The following is a 12,088-nucleotide window of genomic DNA, read 5'->3' as shown; positions in this document are numbered from 1 at the left end:
AAATTGAAAAACTGACTTGAGCTCTCCCTTAGAGCTAGGGTCTGCAACCTCCAGGAGCTAATATAGGATGATCTGAGGTGGAACTGATGTAATAATACTAGAATAAAGTGCACAATAAATGTAATGTGCTTGCGTCATCCCAAAACCATCCCTCATGCCCCAGTCCATGGAAAAATTGTCTTCCACAAAACAGGTCTCTGGTACCACAAAGCTTGGGGAACCATTGCTAAATGACAGGTATTTCACTCTCCTGAAAAAAGTTATTCTCTCCCAGTTCTGGGGTTCTTCAAGAAAAGTAGAATCCTTTTCTTGAAGATTAAATAGGATGATGATTTTATTTAAAATTGTCCAGCTATTATAATTCATTCATCAAATTTTAATATTGAACTTGGAACAAAAACATCATAGTGAGGAAAGTATTCCTGACATTTTCACTCTTACCGCTATTCAAATGATTATCATGCAGATGAAAAACTGTTAGGAAGGCAAGGTTTCTAAAATGAAATTATTCCTGTTTTCATATTTTGTGTCAGAGTTCCATGATTTAATATGTAGCAATGTGACTACAAATCTACTTCACCCGTCACTTTTAACTAATATGTATGAAATAGGTCAGAACAAGTGATAATAGTTTACTTTTTCATTATGTGCTAATAACATTTGCCCTTCTTATTCTTTGTTCACACAAGTCAAAGAATATTCATAATAGTAATAAAAGGCAACTGGATAGAATATCTACTCTATAATTTGAAGGTTTTTATTGATACATTTTGGAATAGAAAATGGCAACCCACTCCAGTGTTCTTGCCTGGAAAATTCCATGGACAGAACAGCCTGGTTGATGGCAGTCCACAGCATCACAAAGAGTTGAACATGACTGAGAGACAGCATGCACATGCATTGATACATTTTGTGTGCCTTGCATACCCATCTCCTTTTGTGATCTTAGATACTTAAATATTCTCCTGAGGATTCTACAAATCTTCCTTTAAGTAGAATCCTTTTCTATAGAATTTTGAGATCTACAACAGAGGAAAAAAACAACCTCTATCCAACTTAAGCCAGTTATAGAATTTGAATATAGGTATTTAGCTTAATTACTTTTAAAAATTTTATCTTAAATTTATATATATATTTGATGGTCCTTGGTGGTATATACACATTTCTACATTGACAGAAGCGTTTATATTTGGCTCCATTTCACCATGAACCCAATATCTTGAACTTAGTTCTCTGTATCTAGAAAAATAAATAAAGTGAGTTTGGGGGTGCTCTCATTATTATTTGCCTTTTTCATATATACCTTTCTAAACCAGGAATTCATAAAGAAAGGAAATAGAGGAAAAATAGGTGAAAAGCAGCCAAAGAAAAAGAAGAGTTGTTGTCCCTACGATCTTCAAAGTAATGCAACCCTTTTTGCATACGAAGTCAGCAGACTAACATAGTTCAATCTGTCACATGTTTCTATAATATGGTGTTCATTATAGTCATCCTCATAGTTGCAAAGGTTATTCAATATATGTGTTTTGTGTTACAATAAAAACTCAATGGGGCAGGATTCATGTTACATTGTTCATCCCTATATGCCTAGCACCTGTGTATGTATATGTAATGATTAGAATCTATCACCTGTGTTTGTACATGTAATAATTAATAGTAAAAAAAAGATTCATACATGACTCTCAAACCTGGGTCTCCCACATGGCAGGCAAATTCTTTACAATCTGAGCCATCATGGAAGCCCTCATATCATTATTCAATAGGAAAAGATAGATAGCAAAGCATTAGAATACCATGTACCAAATGTTGTACTAGGGTATCTGCTATGTGCTATGACTCCAAAGAAGAAGGATTCTGCATATCTCTGTGACAGCCAAGGAGAAGTGTACAAAGTTAGGGAAAGATGAGGAGCAGATTTTCTGGTTGTGAGGATGTTCAACCAGAAAATTGGAGAAAGTATGAAAACAGGGCTCTCCAGAGAAATAGAACTTCATAGTTTGAACTAATGGAATGTTAGTATACAGTCTGAGAAGTCTGTGATATGTTGAAGAAAGGGATTTTATGACATCATTAGGAATTTAGCTTATATTCCATAGATTTCTTGTTTTGTTTTAGTCATTAGGTCATATCTCTTTTGCCATGCCAAGGTCTATAGCCCACCAGGCTCTTCTGTCCATGGGATTTCCCAGGCAATAATACTGGTGTGGGTTGCCATTTCCTTCTCCAGGGGATCTTCCCAAACCAGGGATTGAATCTGCATCTTCTGCATTGACAGGTGGATTCTTTACCACTAAGCCACCAGGGAAACTAGTTCAATAGCTTTAGAGCACCACTAAAAATGTTTAAGCAAGAAAATGATGTTCATAGATTTCCAGTGTGGAAACATCACAAGTTATCATGGAGAAATGATCACCTTTAGCACTCATTTACTGTTCTGTGATTAAATGTTATGAGCTGATAATTTGTTTTCAAGATGAGAGTAATCTCCTTTAATTTTTATGATTATCACTTGTGAGTTCTTTATACACCTATCAAATTGAGATTTTTTGATAGAATACCTTCCAAAGGAAATACAAAGAGTGATGACTGTAACTTTACACTAGTTTAGCTTTTATCTAACAGGAAATCTGACATGGGTCCCATGGAGTGTTTAGTTGCTAAATACTTCATTTGAAATAAATGTATTATAATTATTGCATATAGAGTAAAGATATATAGTTTAGGTTCATAAGAAATAACTGAAGGTAAAGTTGCAGGTATGCATGACCAGCTGTTAAGTGATTCATATTTTATTCATGCATGTAAATATTATATTTGGTCTTCCCAGGTGGTGTTAGTGGTAAAGAACCCACATCCCAATGTATGAGACACAAGAGATGCAGGTTCAATCCCTGGATCTGGAATATCCCCTGGAGGAGGGCATGGCAACCCACTCCAGTATTCTTGCCTGGAGAATCCCATGGACAAAGGAGCCTGGTGGGCTATGATCCATAGGGCTGCAAAGATTCAGACATGACTGAAGCAGCTAAGCACACACTCTTGCACAAATGAGTGTGCCAGGTATTCTACCTGGCAGAAATAACCCCTATCTTTATGAAATTGATAGCCTGTTACTGTAAATAAGCATTAAACAAATAGTCACAGAAATTATTTTTAGTTACAAACTGAGACAAGTTCTATAGAGGAAAAGAACAGTGATGCTATGGTATTGTATAACAGCACTGTTGACTGATTACAGCATAAAACGGGAGAATAGCAATGTAAAATTGAATCTGAAATGTAAATATAAAATTTAACTTAACACTTTTTAAAAACAAATATGAGAGAGGCAGTGTCCTAAGAGATAATAAAACCCATCTTTCTGAGAAAAAAGGCTCTAAGAAAATGTGGTCTAGTTCCAATATTATTGGAAGATTTTATCATGGAAATAATGGTAAAAAGAGATAAAGGTCTAAAAGCACCCGAAATATGTTGTGCATTTAGGGCACCCAACTCTCATTTCAGCTTGGGAAGCAGGGAGTAATTTCATAAAATCTGACATTGCCAGCAGCACTGTAATTTAAGAATGAAAGTTGATGGTTCCAGCAGATAGCCTCAGATCTTTTGTGCTAACAGTTCTTTTACTTATTAAGGCATGACCAAGGGACGCCTCTGACAGCTGATATAAATGTAAGGATGGCATAAAGATGTATGAACTTGTTTATCATCCTAACTTATCCTAGATGGTCAACACTAAAAGTGTGAAACTCACATGTTTATGAACTCTATGTGTTCTACTGAATTTAATAAGAAACTGAGAAGATGTCAATATCAGAAGTTATACCTTAACATATTTTGACTATATCATAATGGATTTTTATAATTGATTCACTGTTTCATTCAAAAAGCATTGTTAAATGCTTACTTTGTGACAGGTACTGTGCTAGATGCTGGATGAAAAAAGATGAATAATGGATGGTTGATTACCTATAACTGACAGGTAGCCTGATGTTTTAAGTCATTATTTAAAGCACTTCAAGTATTTGGGTGTGTCTTAGAAATATTTATCAGATTAATCACCTTCAAAGAAGAGGAATAATTACAGGATTATTGAAACTCTTTGAGTCAAATCATTGAAATTATATATACTTAGTGAATATAGTATAGTCACATATCCATATGATGTGTAAGTTACTATACTTCAGAAAGTGCACAGTATCTTGGAGAAATGACATGCTATGCTAGAGGAAACCTAAAATTATGAGTAGTCTATTCTGTACAAGTATCTTCCCAGACCCAAAGAGAACAAATACCAGGATGTTACCTAATTCTCTGTAATACACAGCACATAATATCATTATGATGAGTTGAATAACTATGAAATATAAAACAAAGGACACTAAAGTCCTTTAGGAAGTGGACAGTGGGGATTTGTTATTATGAGAAACAGAAATACCTAGCCAGCCTCTTATAATTTTAACAAAATATTTAAAGGATCTGGGTACTATTAGGAAAAATAAGGACAGTGTATTTCCCCCAGAATTGGTTTCATCAGTTTTTATATAGATAGATTTAAATAACTCATAATTATTGTCCCTCAAATGTATTTTGTAAAGGGATTTAAAAGCCAGCCGTGAAACCATGTCCTAAAGTAAGTATTGTGATGTGGATTCTTATGAGCTGATGCTTCATGAAGCATATGAAGAGATGAAAAAGAACAGACAAAAAATATGTGACTTGATCAGTAGTCCTGTGATGTGTAAATTCAAAGCTAAAATCTAACAAGAAACAGCTTATTTTTGACAGAGAGAGTTGATGTAGTAACAGTAATAATTACTGTTATTGAAGGCAGTGCTTTTCAAATTGAGATTAAAACAAAATAATTGATGGGAACATTAATAGATAGGAAGGAAAAAATTCTTCAATAAAACAAATTTAATCATTTAAGACATTTTTAAACTTTATCCTTCATTGGAGAGATAGCAGCCTTTTATTTTGCTAATGTATAATGTATATTTACACAAAAGATATATTTGTTATGGCGTATTCTTCAAGCTTATTTGAGCGATGAATTCTTTAAAAGTGAAACACAGATGTACAGTTCCTAAAAAAGAAGTGTATGGGGAAAATCCAGTTTAGGAAATATTGTTATAATAAGTTTTAGAAAGAGATTTTTTTTAGAAAGAAAGAGTGATTTTTCCCCCTTACCTTGGTAATCGATTAAAGCATACAGAAGCCTAATTTGAAAGTAAAGACATTTTTGGCAGGATGGATGGGAGATTGCTGGTATATGGATATTGTGATTTTAAAATATTTCATTAAAGCATGATAGGTATTAGAAAATTTGCTGTGCAACCTTTAAAGAAAAGCTTTATTACAGTTAATAAGCCTCTTCAAGAGTTAAAAGTAAAGCTAACTCCCTTTCTTTTATCTTTTCTATATTATATTTCCTGAATAAGATAAGGAAAATGTTTGGTACACACTTAAATTGGTATGTTTGTAAAGAGCATGAACAAAACAATCAAATGAGCAAATTGATAATTTATGTGTAGCAGATTTAAACTTTAGAACCAAGAATGTATAACTACGTGTGTATTCCATTCTATAAGAAACATCAAAGGATTGAAAGGAAGGGAAGCGGGGAGGGGAGGTGGGAGAGGAGGAAGAGAAAAGGAAAGGGAGTGGGAGGGGGAAGGAAGGAGAAGGAAAGCAAACAAAGAGATAATGTATGAAAAAAAAGTGAAGGAAAGGTACCAGGAAGGTAGGACGAGGAAGGAGGGCAGAAAGTAAGAGAGAAGGGAGTCAACTCAATTTAGTAAACCCGGCAAGTTGGCTCAGAACCACTTGGTGAGATTTATATTAATTGTTTATAACAAATCACAGTTTATTTTCCTAAGGAGCTTTAAGTCTATTTGTTAGGAGGAATGTTCATGAAATCATAATTTTATGTAGAAAGTCCTTTGATCAAAATTTAACCTTTGGGGACATTTGGAGACTGTTGTTTTTTTTAATTGAGGAATTCTGAATAGGTGTGTTTGTAGGTTTTATTTATGCACACATATATATTGCTGCCGTTTGTCACTCAAAAGTGCCTTTATGTCTTTTTGAGTGCTCTTTTGAGCCCCATGCCTTATCAAGGGACTTCACTATGTAGTAATCACATGTCTTTTTTCCTTCCTTCCTTTCTTCCTCCTCCCCTTTCTTTCTTTCTCACTCTCCTTTTCTTTCATGTAAGCTAGAAACGGTTTTATCTGGTAATTGGGATCCTTCAGCAACTTGAAAAAAGACAATTTTTAAACTTAATTGTTCCTTTCTGTCAGAATGGAGCATATGTTTAAACAACCAAAGAAAGTCTCATTGTAAGCAGGAATAAAAATGAAATAAAAACCAGAGATTGCATAGTGAAAATCAGAGAGCTAAATTCAGCTTTAAGAGGTATTTGCCGTATCTCACATGGTGTTTTTTATTTTTATTTATTTATTTATTTTTTAATTTCTAATTATTTTATTCATCATAATATATTTGAGAAGCAGCCATGTTGCTGCATGTGCAATGGTTCCTTCATTTTCTTTTTTTTTTCCATTTATTTTTATTAGTTGGAGGCTAATTACTTTACAATATTGTAGTGGTTTTTGCCGTACATTGACATGAATCAGCCGTGGATTTATATGTGTTCCCCATACCTATCCCCCCTCCCACCTCCCTCCCCATCCCATCCCTCTGGGTCTTCCCAGTGCACCAGCCCTGAGCACTTGTCTCATGCATCCAACCTGGGCTGGCGATCTGTTTCACACTTGATAGTATACTTGTTTCAATGCTATTCTCTCAGAACATCCCACCCTCGCCTTCTCCCACGGAGTGTAAAAGTCTGTTCTGTACATCTGTGTCTCTTTTTCTGTTTTGCATATAGGGTTATCGTTACCATCTTTTAAAATTCCATGTATATGCGTTAGTATACTGTATTGGTCTTTATCTTTCTGGCTTACTTCACTCTGTATAATGGGCTCCAGTTTCATCCATCTCATTAGAACTGATTCAAATGTATTCTTTTTAATGGCTGAGTAATATTCCAATGTGTATATGTACCATAGCTTTCTTATCCATTTGTCTGCTGATGGGCATCTAGGTTGCTTCCATGTCCTGGCTATTATAAACAGTGCTGCGATGAACACTGGGGTGCACGTGTCTCTTTTGATTCTGGTTTCCTCTGTGTGTATGCCCAGGAGTGGGATTGCTGGGTTTTTTAAAAGTAAGTTATATGCAAAAATCTTAATGTAGAGAATTTTAGACAAAATATTTCCTGGGATATAATAAAGGTTTAAGTATCTGGGAACCCTGTGTTGAAATTCCCACAGATTTTTTAATAAAATTTGAACTGAAAATTATGTTTCCATACTTGATGTTACAATTTTTCAGATCTTTTTGTCAAACTTGTTTCTTCACAAGTTACCTGTTTGCCCTCTTAAGCATTTGAGGATTGACTTTTAGATGCAAAAGCATATGTTATATTAGACATATTTACAATTTCCTCAGCAGTTTTCTAATCAAACTTAAGAGCCCTGTTGCAAAGGTACTCATCTACTTGAAGGCAACCTTATGGTACATAACCCCAGCTTCTCACAGCTGCCATTCAATGGCCTCATAGTTCTTGGCTTGACAGCCTCTGGATTGAGGCTAGGTTCATACTTGAGCAAAACTTAGACTCTATCTATCTAATGGCTGTTCACTTCATTAGAGCTAAGTGCATGGCTATTCATGTTGAAAAGAAGATAAAAGATACTTTTATTCATTGATCTCAATATCTCCTTGAAATTTTTCAACTAGATAAAGTTTCAAACCACTTTTGACTTTATTGGTACCTTATAGAAATGCTTCCCATGGATCACCAAATAACACACCAAAGAAATAATGTTGTTATTGATGAATTATTAGTTTTTAAAATAAGTCAATAACAGAATGGTGAAGTATTGCAGTGATTTAGTGTCATAGATTATATTATCTATTGTTTCACCCTGTTAAAAAACTCAAACTGAGGTATGTTAGTTTTTCAGCTTTTATTCAAACTGATTTCTAATTACATATTATGTTTACACTGGAAAGCAAATGTGGGGAAGTGTGCTACCAACAGGACATTTTCATATTTACAATAAGTGCTGGAGATAAGCCCAACCAGCAAGAAATCAAGATGTGTCCATCGTTTGTTGAAAATTGGTTTACTTTTTTTTAATCTGTGCCTTATTTTGAGAATGTAGTAGAGAATATGGTGTTTGAAAATATTAGAATAAACATCATAAAGCATATTGCGCAGAATGAAAAATAACATGGCTCAAAATATTACTTAAATGGATTAAGAATTTTCCATATTTCAAAGTCTACTTTTCATGTTAGTATCCTCCAAACATTTGTTTATAATTGTACTTTCAGGCTATATTTTTTATTAGCCACCTATAGTCATTTCTGTAAGTACTAAAAGTACAAAATTTGTTTCAGATGCTATTTTTCCAATGGAAGGATATATTTGATAAGCTAAAATGATTTTTTCTCAATCAATATTTATTTTGCCTGGGACATACATGATTAATCAGAATGGTAATTCAGAGTACACGTGACTTTAAAGCTGGTTCTAGACTAGATGTAATGAATTAATGAAAATTAGATAGTCAAACAAGATGACCTTCATTTATATTTCTTAAATACATGCCAGAGAAGACTGAAGCACCCCATTGTCACTTACAGTATGTTAGAGTTTATAATCTACTTAAGAAAATGGATCACATCTTAAAGATAAATAATAGTGATACTTAATGGCCTAAGCTGAGTCTCCAGTAAATGATCAAAGTAGAAAATAGTATGGACTAGGCTAATCCACTGAAATCTGAAGGGCTAAGGGGAAGAATTTAAACTGAGCATCTTCATCAGAGTATTATTTGGAAGAGGACAGAGGAAGGAAACTAAGGAGCAGAAATTATCCTACCATAATTAGATTTTGCACAGTTAAAAAAATAACTTAGTTCTAATTATGGGAATGGATAATGCACTTTTTAGGAAGACAGTAAAAAAGATGTTTAGAAGGCATGCACTTAAACATTTCTTCTACATAAATTGAGGATTACGTTAAGGAAACAGCTTTCTACCTAGACTTGATGTATCTTCACTCCGACTTTTCAATGAGGTACTAACTTTTCATGATTTTCCTTGTATGTCTGTTTTTTAACTTTCCTGTTCTTGCTAAAAGAGCAGTGCTGAATTAGTCCTGTTATACTAATCAAGTAAAAAGAAGACATATAGTGCTGTTCCTTATGGGGCAAAATAGTTTCCAGATCAGGTTTTTAATTGCTCTTAGCAAAAATAATCTTTAGGTGTAGATGCAGGAATATTTAAATCAAGACAAAATCACAGACACCATGGGATGCAAGCTGAAATCAGTATATTTCTACAAGCAGAAAAAACACTTATGGATGAATTTGTGCAGAAAACTGTAATGTGCAGTGTTTAGGAAAGATTAGAGTTTAGGAATGATTAAACTCTAATAACAGACTATTTTCTGGATGAGAGAAAGCAATAAGACTGATCCTTTGGGACAGATGTTGAAAGATGCATATAGTTCAGTATTATTCCATGCTTTGGGGCAACCAATTAGAAAAGTTATTACTTATCATATAACACTAATGCAGATGAACATCTACCACAATTAGCATATATACTGAATTTCATTTGTACTGTTGCTTAACAGTGAAAATAATATTTCTTTCCAAAGTGTAAAATGATAAACAAACAACCAAAGAAAAACCTTACAGTGTGTCACCATGACGATTTTTGAATGATCCGTCTGTACAATCTGTTACTTCTGGTATTCATCTCAAATAACAAATATAAACCATTACTATCTGCAAAGTATTTGCCATTCCTTCCAGCTGAGCTATTTCAAATCATAAAAGATATTGCTGTCAAAGTGCTGCACTCAATATGTCAGGAAATTTGGACAACTCAGCGGTGGCCACAGAACTGGGAAAGGTCAGTTTACATTCCAATCCCAAAGAAAAGCATTGCCAGAGAATGTTTAAACTACCACACAATTGCACTCATCTCACACACTAGCAAAGTAACACTCATAATTCTCCAAATTAGGTTTCAACAGTACATGAACTGAGAAATTCCGGGTGTTCAGACTGGATTTAGAAAAGACAGAGGAACCAGCAATCAAGATGCCAACATGTGTTGGATCATAGAAAAAGCAAAAGCATTCCCCCCAAAATCGACTTCTCTTTCATTGACTGTGCTAGTCTTTGACTGTGTAGATCACAACAAACTGTGGGAAATACTTCAAGAGATGGGAATACTAGACCACTTTACATGCCTCCTGAGAAATCTGCATGCAGGTCAAGAAGAAATAGTTAGACTCAGACATAGAGCAATGGACTGGTTCCATTTTGGGAAAGGAGTACATCAAAGTTGTATATTGTCAACTTGCTTATTTAATTTATATTATATGCAGAGTATATCATGCAAAATGCTAGACTGGATGAAGCACAGGCTGGAAAAAAAGATTACAGGAAGAAATATCAATAACCCCATATATGCAGATGACACCACAATTATGGCAGAAAGCAAAGAGGAACTAAGGAGCCTCTTGATGCAAGTGAAAAAGCTGGCTTAAAACTCAACATTCAAAAAATGAAGATCATGGCATCTGGTCCCATCAGTTCAGTTCAGTTCAGTCACTCAGTCATGTTTGACTTGTTGCGACCCCATGGACTGCAGCACACCAGGCCTCCCTGTCCATCCCCAACTCCCGGAGTTTACCCAAACTCATGTCCATTGAGTCAGTGATGCCATCCAACCATCTCATCCTCTGTCATCCACTTCTCCTCCTGCCCTCAATCTTTCCCAGCATCAGGGACTGCTCCAGTAAGTCAATTCTTTGCATAAGGCGACCAAAGTATTGGAACTTCATCTTCAGCATCAGTCCTTTCAATGACTATTCAGGACTTCCTTTAGGATTGACTGGTTTGATCTCCTGGCAGTCCAAGGGACTCTCAAGAGTCTTCTCCAATACCACAGTTCAAAAGCATCAATTCTTTGGTGCTCAGCTTTCTTTATAGTCCCACTACCACATCCATATGTGATTACTGGGAAAAAAAAGTAGCTTTGGAACTTCACAGTTCACATATTGCTGAAGCGTGACTTGGAGAATTTTGTGCATTACTTTACTAGTGTGTGAGATGAGTGCAATTGTGCAGTAGTTTCAGCATTCTTTGGCATTGCCTTTCTTTGGGTTTGGAAGGAAAATTGACCTTTTCTAGTCCTGTGGCCACTGCTGAGTTTTCCAAATTTGCTTGGCATATTGCTTACAGCACTTTCACAGCATCACCTTTAAGGATTTGATAGCTCAACTGGAATTCCATCACCTCCACTAGCTTTGTTCATAGTGATGCTTCCTAAGGCCCACTTGACTTCGCATTCTAGGATATCTGGTTCTTGGTGAGTGATCACACCACCTTGATTATCCGGGTCATGAAGATCTTTTTTGTACAGTTCTTCTTTGTCTTATTGCCACCTCTTCTTAAAATCTTCTGCTTCTGTTAGGTCCATACCATTTCTGTCCTTTATTGTGCCCGTCTTTGCATGAAATGTTCCCTCGGTATCTCTAATTTTCTTGAAGAGATCTCTAGTCTTTCCCATTCTATTGTTCTCCTCTATTTCTTTGCACTGATCACTGAGGAAGGCTTTCTTATCTCTCCTTGCTATTCTTTGGTACTCTGCATTCAAATGGGTATATCTTTCCTTTTCTCCTTTGCTTTTCACTTCTCTTCTTTTCACAGCTATTTTTAAGGCCTCCTCAGACAGCCATTTTGCTTTTTTGCATTTCTTTTCCTTGGGATGGCCTTGATCCTTGTCTCCTGTACAATGCCATGAACCTCCATCCATAGTTCATCCGGTCCCATCACCTCATGGAAATAGATGGGGAAACAATGGAAACAGCGAGAGACTTTATTTTCTTGGGCTCCAAAATCACTGCAGATGGTCACTGCAGCCTTGAAATTGAAAGACTGTGCTCCTTGGAAGAAAAGTTATGACCAACCTAGACAGAATATTAAAAAGCAGAGAC

At 35.3% G+C, this 12,088-nt stretch overlaps 1 protein-coding gene across 12 annotated transcripts in view; it reads left to right on the top strand.

Annotated features, from left to right (window-relative positions):
* GRIK2 (glutamate ionotropic receptor kainate type subunit 2) overlaps nt 1-12,088 on the top strand; it is a 721,045-nt gene that overhangs the window by 692,077 nt on the left and 16,880 nt on the right. The gene's annotated exons all lie outside the window — the stretch shown is intronic.

This window comes from Cervus elaphus, chromosome 28 (assembly GCF_910594005.1).
Source record: "Cervus elaphus chromosome 28, mCerEla1.1, whole genome shotgun sequence".
NCBI classification, from domain to species: Eukaryota; Metazoa; Chordata; class Mammalia; order Artiodactyla; family Cervidae; genus Cervus; species Cervus elaphus.
This window is presented reverse-complemented; position numbering and strand designations above follow the sequence as displayed.